The following is a 13,223-nucleotide window of genomic DNA, read 5'->3' on the forward strand; positions in this document are numbered from 1 at the left end:
TATGGTTCCTATTCAATGGTCTACAGCATTCATATGCTTGGGAGAATTTAAAAGGTTTCTCGGATCCAGTGTTCGTGTGTCTCCAGTCGGGAGAATGGTGTTTGCAGTAGCTGCCTGTGCATCTGTAAAGGGGATTATCGCCTAAACTGGGTTTTATCCTCTTGTAAGTGAAACGGTCCGTTACAAGTGAATACAGTGTAAGTGTGGGGTACGCAGCTCTCTACCAATCTATGGTTATCAGTGAATGTAGTGTAAGTGTGGGGTACCCAGGCTCTCTGCCAGTCTATGGTTATCAGTGAATTAGTGTAAGTGTGGGGTACTCAGGATCTCTGCCAGTCTATGGTTATCAGTAAATTAGTTTAAGTGTGGGGTACCCAGGCTCTCTGCCAATCTATGGTTATCAGTGAATACAGTGTAAGAGTGGGGTACCCAGGCTCTCTGCCAGTCTATGGTTATCAGTAAATTTGTGTAAGTGTGGGGTACCCAGGCTCTCTGCCAATCTATGGTTATCAGTGAATGCAGTGTAAGTGTGGGGTACCCAGCTCTCTGCCAGTCTATGGTTATCAGTGAATACAGTGTAAGTGTGGGGTACCCAGGCTCTCTGCCAGTCTATGGTTATCAGTGAATACAGTGTAAGTGTGGGGTACCCAGGCTCTCTGCCAATCTATGGTTATCAGTGAATTAGTGTAAGTGTGGGGTACCCAGGCTCTCTGCCAATCTATGGTTATCAGTAAATTAGTGTAAGTGTGGGGTACCCAGGCTCTCTGCCAATCTATGGTTATCAGTGAATGCAGTGTAAGTGTGGGGTACCCAGCTCTCTGCCAGTCTATGGTTATCAGTGAATACAGTGTAAGTGTGGGGTACCCAGGCTCTCTGCCAGTCTATGGTTATCAGTGAATACAGTGTAAGTGTGGGGTACCCAGACTCTCTGCCAGTCTATGGTTATCAGTGAATACAGTGTAAGTGTGGGGTACCCAGGCTCTCTGCCAATCTATGGTTATCAGTGAATACAGTGTAATTGTGGGGTACCCAGGCTCTCTGCCAGTCTATGGTTATCAGCGAATTAGTGTAAGTGTGGGGTACCCAGCTCTCTGCCAATCTATGGTTATCAGTGAATACAGTGTAAGTGTGGGGTACCCAGGCTCTCTGCCAGTCTATGGTTATCAGTGAATACAGTGTAAGTGTGGGGTACCCAGGCTGTCTGCCAGTCTATGGTTATCAGTGAATACAGTGTAAGTGTGGGGTACCCAGGCTCTCTGCCAGTCTATGGTTATCAGTGAATTAGTGTAAGAGTGGGGTACCCAGGATCTCTGCCAGTCTATGGTTATCAGTAAATTAGTGTAAGTGTGGGGTACCCAGGCTCTCTGCCAGTCTATGGTTATCAGTGAATACAGTGTAAGCGTGGGGTACCCAGGCTCTCTGACAGTCTATGGTTATCAGTGAATGCAGTGTAAGTGTGGGGTACCCAGCTCTCTGCCAGTCTATGGTTATCAGTGAATACAGTGTAAGTGTGGGGTACCCAGCTCTCTGCCAATCTATGGTTATCAGTGAATGCAGTGTAAGTGTGGGGTACCCAGGCTCTCTGACAGTCTATGGTTATCAGTGAATTAGTGTAAGTGTGGGGTACCCAGGCTCTCTGCCAGTCTATGGTTATCAGTGAATTAGTGTAAGTGTGGGGTACCCAGCTCTCTGCCAATCTATGGTTATCAGTGAATACAGTGTAAGAGTGGGGTACTCAGGCTCTCTGCCAGTCTATGGTTATCAGTGAATTAGTGTAAGTGTGGGGTACCCAGGCTCTCTGCCAATCTATGGTTATCAGTGAATACAGTGTAAGTGTGGGGTACCCAGGCTCTCTGCCAATCTATGGTTTTCAGTGAATACAGTGTAAGTGTGGGGTACCCAGGCTCTCTGCCAGTCTATGGTTATCAGTGAATACAGTGTAAGAGTGGGGTACCCAGGCTCTCTGCCAGTCTATGGTTATCAGTGAATACAGTGTAAGAGTGGGGTACCCAGGCTCTCTGCCAGTCTATGGTTATCAGTGAATTAGTGTAAGTGTGGGGTACCCAGGCTCTCTGCCAGTCTATGGTTATCAGCGAATTAGTGTAAGTGTGGGGTACCCCGGCTCTCTGCCAGTCTATGGTTATCAGCGAATTAGTGTAAGTGTGGGGTACCCAGGCTCTCTGCCAGTCTAATGTTATCAGTGAATTAGTGTAAGTGTGGGGTACCCAGGCTGTCTGCCAGTCTATGGTTATCAGTGAATACAGTGTAAGTGTGGGGTACCCAGGCTCTCTGCCACTCTATGGTTATCAGTGAATTAGTGTAAGTGTGGGGTACCCAGCTCTCTGCCAATCTATGGTTATCAGTGAATTAGTGTAAGTGTGGGGTACCCAGCTCTATGCCAATCTATGGTTATCAGTGAATTAGTGTAAGTGTGGGGTACCCAGCTCTATGCCAATCTATGTTTATCAGTGAATTAGTGTAAGTGTGGGGTACCCAGCTCTCTGCCAATCTATGGTTATCAGTGAATACAGTGTTAGTGTGGGGTACCCAGGCTCTCTGCCAGTCTATGGTTATCAGTGAATTAGTGTAAGCGTGGGGTACTCAGGCTCTCTGCCAATCTATGGTTATCAGTAAATACAGTGTAAGTGTGGGGTACCCAGGCTCTCTGCCAGTCTATGGTTATCAGTGAATACAGTGTAAGTGTGGGGTACCCAGGCTCTCTACCAGTCTATGGTTATCAGTGAATACAGTGTAAGAGTGGGGTACCCAGGCTCTCTGCCAGTCTATGGTTATCAGTGAATACAGTGTAAGTGTGGGGTACCCAGGCTCTCTACCAGTCTATGGTTATCAGTGAATACAGTGTAAGAGTGGGGTACCCAGGCTCTCTGCCAGTCTATGGTTATCAGTGAATTAGTGTAAGCGTGGGGTACTCAGGCTCTCTGCCAATCTATGGTTATCAGTAAATACAGTGTAAGTGTGGGGTACCCAGGCTCTCTGCCAGTCTATGGTTATCAGTGAATACAGTGTAAGTGTGGGGTACCCAGGCTCTCTACCAGTCTATGGTTATCAGTGAATACAGTGTAAGAGTGGGGTACCCAGGCTCTCTGCCAGTCTATGGTTATCAGTGAATACAGTGTAAGAGTGGGGTACCCAGGCTCTCTGCCAGTCTATGGTTATCAGTGAATTAGTGTAAGTGTGGGGTACCCAGCTCTCTGCCAGTCTATGGTTATCAGCGAATTAGTGTAATTGTGGGGTACCCAGCTCTTTGCCAATCTATGGTTATCAGTGAATTAGTGTAAGTGTGCGGTAAACAGTCCCTCTGCCAGTTTGTGGGTACCATGGAATACTCAGTGCATTCTAGGAGTGCCCAGGTCTCCTTACCTCTGCCTGCCAATTGGAAACAATGAATGCAATGATACTCTACCTGTCTGTGGGTATCAGTAAAAACAGCAAGTTTGGTGGGTGAATACCTTCTGTCAGTCTAAGGTTATTAGTGAATACAGTGTATGTGGGGGTGCCCAGGCCCTGTGCCAGTCTGTGGCTATCGATGTATACAGTGTATGTGGGGTTGCCCAGGCCTCTGACAGTCTGTAGCTATTGACGTATACAGTGTACGTGGGGGTGCCAGGCCTCTGCCAGTCTGTGGCTATTGATGTACAGTGTATGCTGGTTGTGTCCAGACCTGTGGCTATCGATGTATACAGTGTATGCTGGTTGTGTCCAGACCTCTGCCAGTCTGTGGCTATCGATGTATACAGTGTACGCTGGTTGTGTCCAGACCTGTGCCAGTCTGTGGCTATCGATGTATACAGTGTATGCTGGTTGTGTCCAGACCTCTGCCAGTCTCTGGCTATCGATGTATACAGTGTACGCTGGTTGTGTCCAGACCTCTGCCAGTCTGTGGCTATCTGGGTGCCCAGTTGGCGGCTATCAGAAAACACAGTAATTCATATAATAAATGAATACAGTAATTAATATAAATCAATAAATACAGTAATCTATATACTTCAGTCAATAAATATAGTAATAAATATAATAATTGTATATAATCAATCGATGAGTCCAGTAATGTATATAATAAATCATTGAATCAATGAATGCAGTAATATATAATATTATAATTAATCAATGAATGCAGTAATATATATATAATATTATTATTATTAATCAATGAATGCAGTAATATATATATATAATATTATTATTATTAATCAATGAATGCAGTAATATATATATATATATATATAATATTATTATTAATTAATGAATGCAGTAATATTATTATTATTATTAATCAATGAATGCAGTTATATTATTATTATTATTATTATTATTAATAATCAATTAATGCAGTTATATTATTATTATTATTATTATTAATCAATTAATGCAGTTATATTATTATTATTATTAATAATTAATAAATATAAGGAAGGAGGGAAGGCCCCCGGGTGTCTGCGCTGGGCCTGGGCCTCTCCCAGCTCCTCCCCCCCCTCCTCCTCCTCCAGCCGGCGCCGCCTCCAGCTCCCCCTCCCCGGCTCTCATTCCCAGCGCACAGGCCGGAGCCGGAGCCCGGGAGAGGATATCGGCGGCCAGGGAGCGAGCTGCGGCCTCACAGCCAGGTCAGTACCGAGCCCGGGCCTCCCGGTACCGGACACGGGGACACAGCCCGCCCGGGGACACCCGGTACCGGACACAGCCCGCCCGGGGACACCCGGTACCGGACACAGCCCGCCGGGGGACACCCAGGTAACAATACACCCGGTACCGGACACAGCCCGCCCGGGGACACCCAGGTAACAATACACCCGGTACCGGACACAGCCTGCCCGGGGACACCCAGGTAACAATACACCCGGTACCGGACACAGCCCGCCCGGGGACACCCGGTAACAATACACCCGGTACCGGACACAGCCCGCCCGGGGACACCCGGTAACAATACACCCGGTACCGGGGACACCCGGTAACAATACACCCGGTACCGGGGACACCCGGTAACAATACACCCGGTACCGGGGACACCCGGTAACAATACACCCGGTACCGGGGACACCCGGTAACAATACACCCGGTACCGGGGACACCCGGTAACAATACACCCGGTACCGGGGACACCCGGTAACAATACACCCGGTACCGGGGACAGCCCGCCCGGGGACACCCGGTAACAATACACCCGGTATCGGACACAGGGATACAGCCTGCCCGAGCCTACCGGTACCGGACACAGCCCGCCTGCCCCGGGAGAGACCGGGCCGGGGACACACGGTAACATTATACCCGGTACCGGACAAAGCCCGCCCGGGGAGAGACCGGGGACACCCGGTAACAATACACCCGGAACCAGACACAGGGACACCCGGTAACAATACACCCGGTACCGGACACGGGGACACCCGGTAACAATACACCCGGTACCGGACACGGGGACACCCGCTAACAATACACCCGGTACCGGACACGGGGACACCCGCTAACAATACACCCGGTACCGGACACGGGGACACCCGCTAACAATACACCCGGTACCGGACACGGGGACACCCTCTAACAATACACCCGGTACCGGACACGGGGACACCCGCTAACAATACACCCGGAACCGGACACGGGGACACCCGCTAACAATACACCCGGAACCGGACACGGGGACACCCGCTAACAATACACCCGGAACCGGACACGGGGACACCCGCTAACAATACACCCGGTACCGGACACGGGGACACCCGCTAACAATACACCCGGTACCGGACACGGGGACACCCGCTAACAATACACCCGGTACCGGACACGGGGACACCCGCTAACAATACACCCGGTACCGGACACGGGGACACCCGCTAACAATACACCCGGTACCGGACACGGGGACACCCGCTAACAATACACCCGGTACCGGACACGGGGACACCCGCTAACAATACACCCGGTACCGGACACGGGGACACCCGCTAACAATACACCCGGTACCGGACACGGGGACACCCGCTAACAATACACCCGGTACCGGACACGGGGACACCCGCTAACAATACACCCGGTACCGGACACGGGGACACCCGCTAACAATACACCCGGTACCGGACACGGGGACACCCGCTAACAATACACCCGGTACCGGACACGGGGACACCCGCTAACAATACACCCGGTACCGGACACGGGGACACCCGCTAACAATACACCCGGTACCGGACACGGGGACACCCGCTAACAATACACCCGGTACCGGACACGGGGACACCCGCTAACAATACACCCGGCACCCGACACGGGGACACCCGCTAACAATACACCCGGCACCCGGGAACATTACACCCGGGAACATTACACCCGGGAACATTACACCCGGGAACATTACACCCGGGAACATTACACCCGGGAACATTACACCCGGGAACATTACACCCGGGAACATTACACCCGGGAACATTACACCCGGTAACATTACACCCGGTAACATTACACCCGGTAACATTACACCCGGTAACATTACACCCGGTAACATTACACCCGGTAACATTACACCCGGTAACATTACACCCGGTAACATTACACCCGGTAACATTACACCCGGTAACATTACACCCGGGAACATTACACCCGGGAACATTACACCCGGGAACATTATACCCGGGAACATTATACCCGGGAACATTATACCCGGGAACATTATACCCGGGAACATTATACCCGGGAACATTATACCCGGGAACATTATACCCGGGAACATTATACCCGGTAACATTACACCCGGTACCGGACACAGGGACACCCGGTAACAATACACCTTGGAACATTATACCCGGTAACAATACACCCGGTACCGGACACAGGGACACCCGGTAACATTATACCCGGTACCGGACACAGCCCGACCGGGGACACCCGGGAACATTATACCCGGTAACAATACACCCGGTACCGGACAAAGGGACACCCGGTAACATTATACCCGGTACCGGACACAGCCCGCCCGGGGAGAGACCGGGGACACCCGGTAACAATACACCCGGTACCGGACACAGGGACACAGCCCGCCTTAGCCTCCCGGTACCGGACACAGCCCGCCCGCCCCGGGAGATACCGGGCCGGGGACACCCGGTAACATTATACCCGGTACCGGACAAAGCCCGCCCGGGGAGAGACCGGGGACACCCGGTAACAATCCACCCGGTACCGGACACAGCCCGCCCGGGGAGAGACCGGACCGGGGACACCCGGTAACATTATACCCGGTACCGGACACAGAGACACAGCCTGCCCGACCGGGGACACCCAGTACCGGACATGGGGACACAGCCCGCCCAGGGGGAGACCGGGCCGGGGACACCCGGTAACAATACACCCGGCATCCGGTAACATTATACCCAATAACAATACACCCGGCATCCGGTAACATTATACCCAATAACAATACACCCGGCATCCGGTAACATTATACCCAATAACAATACACCCGGCACCCGGTAACATTATACCCAATAACAATACACCCGGCACCCGGTAACATTATACCCAATAACAATACACCCGGCACCTGGTAACATTATACCCGGTAACAATGCACCCGATAACAATACAGCTCCACCCGGGGGGACATTCATGGGGACACCCGGTAACCCGGCACCCGATACCAATACACCCGGCACCCGGCAACACTACACCCGGTAACACTACACCCGATTACATTATACCCGGTGTGGCAAACCTAGCCACTAAAAGACTAGAAAAGGACTTTTGTTACTTTGGACTATGTTTGGGACTTTTAAAATGGCCGTATTGTCTATTGTTAGGCTATGTCAGGGATAGGCAACCTTCGGCTCTCCAGATGTTTTGGACTACACCTCCCATGATGCTTTGCCAGCATTATGTGTGTAAGAGCATTATGGGGGATGTAGTCCACAACATCTGGAGAGCCGAAGGTTGCCTATCCCTGGGCTATGTGAACAAGGCAATCGTTTCCCGAACAATATCCACCGTCCTGTTCGGGAAATGATTTAAATACCGAATGAGAGACCACACCGATGCGGTCGTGTGTCTCTCATTAACTAACTGCAAAAATGTTGCAAGTACCGTTTATAGGTTTTTTCACAGGTGGCCGCCGTTCGTATGCCGAACACGTGGCGGCGGCCATCTTTGTTCGGTAAAAGGTCAGCGGTGTTTGGTCGTTGAGTGCGTGGAACTAAAATCGGCTACTTGATTTCCAAACACCGCTGGATTTCCGGAGCGTTTGGGAGTTCCACTCTTTCGGTAGATTGAAACCCTTCGTGAGTTCTCCTTTCTCACTATCGGTATATATTCAAAGTAGTAGTTCATGTGGCATTCGGTTATTTCTGCAGGGATGTGAGCGGTAATTCGTGAGACCCTCAGATCCCTGCAGTCAATCATGGAAATCTAGAAGAAATTGTATAAGTTATAGATTTTAATGTGAAATACTGTATTTTCCTGTGACCACTGTTAATCCAATTATATGTACTTGCTGATGTCATCATTGTCCATGGGCAGCAGGGAATGCTGGGAAATGAACCTGCATGGTCAGTTTCCCACACAGTCCCCTTGATTCAAACCCCTGCTGTCCCAGTCTAGAAACCCTGTACAGTAAGAACCGTATAAATTTGGTGATGTTACAATAAAGCCCTCAGTTGACTCCCAGACTATGTGTCATCTAGTCCTTGGGAAAAGGGATTATGCTGTGTTTCCTGCCTTCTGTATGCTGAATCTTCGTTACCAGCGGAGAGCTCTTGGATTAACCCATGCTTGGATTATACCCGGTAACAATACACACGGCACCTGGCAACAATCCATCCGGCACCCGGAAGCAGTACACCCGGTAACACAGCACCCGGCAACAATACACCTGGCACCCGGTAACAATACACCCAGTAACACTGTGGCGAAACCAACCTCGCCACTGAGCATTGGAGAGGCCTGTTTGCCCGCTGACTATGGCCCCTGGACATATTGCACTTTAAAAACTACATTTGGGCATGTTTTATTTTATATTGGGCTGCTGCTGGCCCTTTAAGAACTGTCTGGGGCCATATTGAGACTTTGGGTAACAATACCCTTTAAGACTATGGCCCCTGGAAGGTATTACCTGTTAAAGACTCTTTTAGCAGATTGGATTTTATAGACTGTCCTTTTAAATAATTTGGAACAGTGCTGCAGCTTTAAATGGGCACTTCGGATGCAGCCGAAGTGCCAAAGTAGTCGAAGTGGCCGCCATTCGACAAACGAACCCGTGGCGGCGGCCATCTTTGTTCATTCGAACGAGGTCAGCGGTATGTGTAGCCAAATTCATGGAACTGAAATCGGCTACACATTTTACCGAATACCGCTGACCCTTACCTTCTCCTACACTTCGTTTTTCAGCTCCAGAGACTAAGTCCCGTTCGAAATCTATGGAACTGTTTTGGGCAGGAAATTGTGCTTGCGGTCGGTCATAAAGGGACCTCCAGCTAACTTTTGATCCACTGGAGGGATTTGGCTGATTTTTGGAAGTGTTTATGTTTAAAGTGTGCTGATTCCAAATATGTAATTGTTATGAAGATGTATGGTTTTAAAGTTATAGCACATGTATAAAAACTGTATTTTCTCTGGCTGTAATAATTATGTTAACTGGTTATCTGAGGGGAGGGAACCTGGGGGTTGTAACCATTATGCTATTGGTTGTTTTGTCCCTCCCTGTGGGCGGTCCTGTATTCTCAACACTTGTAATAAAAACCAGGCTGGATGTGCCAGTCCAGAGTTCTTGCTTAACCCTCAAAGCGATGTGTCGTCTCGTTCTTTGGGGGAATTGGATTGTATGCTGACTGCCAGGAGTGTAAGCTGATGGTATGCTTTTCTTGTTCAGCTGTTCCAGTGTTCGGGTGTTTCCAGTCGGGAGAGTGGTGTTTGCAGTAGCTGCCTGTGCATCTGGAAAGGGGGATATCGCCTAAACTGGGTTTTATCCTCTTGAAAGTGAAACGGTCCGTTACAAACACGGCACCCGGCAACACCGCAACCGGCAACAATACACCCGGTAAAACAGCACCTGGTAACAATACACCTGGCACCCCGTAACATTACACCCGGTAACGCGCCAACCAGCACCCGGTAACAATACACCAGGTAACAATACACCCGGCACTCGGTAACTCGGCACCCGGTAACACTATACCCGGTAACACTGCACCATCTATACATCTGCTTCCTTTATACCATTCTAATGCTTCCACATCAATACCACTTCCTCTGTATCCCCAATACATCAATACCACTTCCTCTGTATTCCGTATACATCAAAACCACTTCCTCTGTATCCCCTATACATCAGTGCCACTTCCTCTGTAACCCCTGTAAATCAATACCACTTCCTCTGTAACCCCTGTACATCAATACCAATTCATCTGTAACCCCTGTACATCAATACCACTTCCTCTGTATCCCCTGTACAGCAATACCACTTCCTCTGTAACCCCTGTACATCAATACCACTTACTCTGTATCCCCTGTACATCAATACCACTTCCTCTGTAACCCCTGTACATCAATACCACTTCCTCTGTAACCCCTGTACATCAATACCAATTCCTCTGTATCCCCTGTACATCAATACCAATTCCTCTGTATCCCCTGTACATCAATACCAATTCCTCTGTAACCCCTGTACATCAATACCACTTCCTCTGTATCCCCTATACATCAGTGCCACTTCCTCTGTATCCCCTATACATCAGTGCCACTTCCTCTGTAACCCCTGAACATCAATACCAATTCCTCTGTATCCCCTGTACATCAATACCACTTCCTCTGTAACCCCTGTACATCAATACCAATTCCTCTGTATCCCCTGAACATCAATACCACTTCCTCTGTATCCCCTGTACATCAATACCACTTCCTCTGTAACCCCTGTACATCAATACCAATTCCTCTGTATCCCCTGAACATCAATACCACTTCCTCTGTAACCCCTGAACATCAATACCACTTCCTCTGTATCCCATGAACATCAATACCACTTCCTCTGTATCCCATGAACATCAATACCACTTCCTCTGTATCCCATGAACATCAATACCACTTCCTCTGTATCCCATGAACATCAATACCACTTCCTCTGTATCCCCTGTACATCAATACCACTTCCTCTGTATCCCCTGTACATCAATACCACTTCCTCTGTATCCCCTGTACATCAATACCACTTCCTCTGTAACCCCTGTACATCAATACCACTTCCTCTGTAACCCCTGTACATCAATACCACTTCCTCTGTAACCCCTGTACATCAATACCACTTCCTCTGTATCCCCTGTACATCAATACCACTTCCTCTGTATCCCCTGTACATCAATACCACTTCCTCTGTATCCCCTGAACATCAATACCACTTCCTCTGTATCCCCTGTACATCAATACCACTTCCTCTGTATCCCCTGTACATCAATACCACTTCCTCTGTAACCTCTGAACATCAATACCACTTCCTCTGTAACCTCTGAACATCAATACCACTTCCTCTGTAACCCCTGAACATCAATACCACTTCCTCTGTAACCCCTGAACATCAATACCACTTCCTCTGTAACCCCTGAACATCAATACCACTTCCTCTGTAACCCCTGAACATCAATACCACTTCCTCTGTAACCCCTGAACATCAATACCACTTCCTCTGTAACCCCTGAACATCAATACCACTTCCTCTGTAACCCCTGAACATCAATACCACTTCCTCTGTAACCCCTGAACATCAATACCACTTCCTCTGTAACCCCTGAACATCAATACCACTTCCTCTGTAACCCCTGAACATCAATACCACTTCCTCTGTAACCCCTGAACATCAATACCACTTCCTCTGTAACCCCTGAACATCAATACCACTTCCTCTGTAACCCCTGAACATCAATACCACTTCCTCTGTAACCCCTGAACATCAATACCACTTCCTCTGTAACCCCTGAACATCAATACCACTTCCTCTGTAACCCCTGAACATCAATACCACTTCCTCTGTAACCCCTGAACATCAATACCACTTCCTCTGTAACCCCTGAACATCAATACCACTTCCTCTGTAACCCCTGAACATCAATACCACTTCCTCTGTAACCCCTGAACATCAATACCACTTCCTCTGTATCCCCTGAACATCAATACCACTTCCTCTGTATCCCCTGAACATCAATACCACTTCCTCTGTATCCCCTGAACATCAATACCACTTCCTCTGTATCCCCTGAACATCAATACCACTTCCTCTGTATCCCCTGAACATCAATACCACTTCCTCTGTATCCCCTGAACATCAATACCACTTCCTCTGTATCCCCTGAACATCAATACCACTTCCTCTGTATCCCCTGAACATCAATACCACTTCCTCTGTATCCCCTGTACATCAATACCACTTCCTCTGTATCCCCTGTACATCAATACCACTTCCTCTGTATCCCCTGTACATCAATACCACTTCCTCTGTATCCCCTGAACATCAATACCACTTCCTCTGTATCCCCTGAACATCAATACCACTTCTTCTGTATCCCCTGAACATCAATACCACTTCCTCTGTATCCCCTGAACATCAATACCACTTCCTCTGTATCCCCTGAACATCAATACCACTTCCTCTGTATCCCCTGAACATCAATACCACTTCCTCTGTATCCCCTGAACATCAATACCACTTCCTCTGTATCCCCTGTACATCAATACCACTTCCTCTGTATCCCCTGTACATCAATACCACTTCCTCTGTATCCCCTGTACATCAATACCACTTCCTCTGTATCCCCTGTACATCAATACCACTTCCTCTGTATCCCCTGTACATCAATACCACTTCCTCTGTATCCCCTGAACATCAATACCACTTCCTCTGTATCCCCTGAACATCAATACCACTTCCTCTGTATCCCCTGTACATCAATACCACTTCCTCTGTATCCCCTGAACATCAATACCACTTCCTCTGTATCCCCTGAACATCAATACCACTTCCTCTGTATCCCCTGAACATCAATACCACTTCCTCTGTATCCCCTGAACATCAATACCACTTCCTCTGTATCCCCTGTACATCAATACCACTTCCTCTGTATCCCCTGAACATCAATACCACTTCCTCTGTATCCCCTGAACATCAATACCACTTCCTCTGTATCCCCTGAACATCAATACCACTTCCTCTGTAACCCCTGAACATCAATACCACTTCCTCTGTA

General features: G+C 48.7%; 1 protein-coding gene across 1 annotated transcript in view; it reads left to right on the plus strand.

Annotated features, from left to right (window-relative positions):
- The first annotated feature begins 4,540 nt into the window (after nt 1–4,540).
- Nucleotides 4,541–13,223, plus strand: part of CTNNBIP1 (catenin beta interacting protein 1) — a 56,584-nt gene continuing 47,901 nt past the window's right edge. Inside the window, exon 1 of the mRNA XM_063436613.1 lies at nt 4,541–4,622. The gene's annotated coding sequence lies outside the window, so the exon portion shown is untranslated. The remainder of the gene's footprint in view (nt 4,623–13,223) is intronic.

Source organism: Pelobates fuscus, chromosome 11, assembly GCF_036172605.1.
Source record: "Pelobates fuscus isolate aPelFus1 chromosome 11, aPelFus1.pri, whole genome shotgun sequence".
In the NCBI taxonomy this organism is placed as follows: Eukaryota; Metazoa; Chordata; class Amphibia; order Anura; family Pelobatidae; genus Pelobates; species Pelobates fuscus.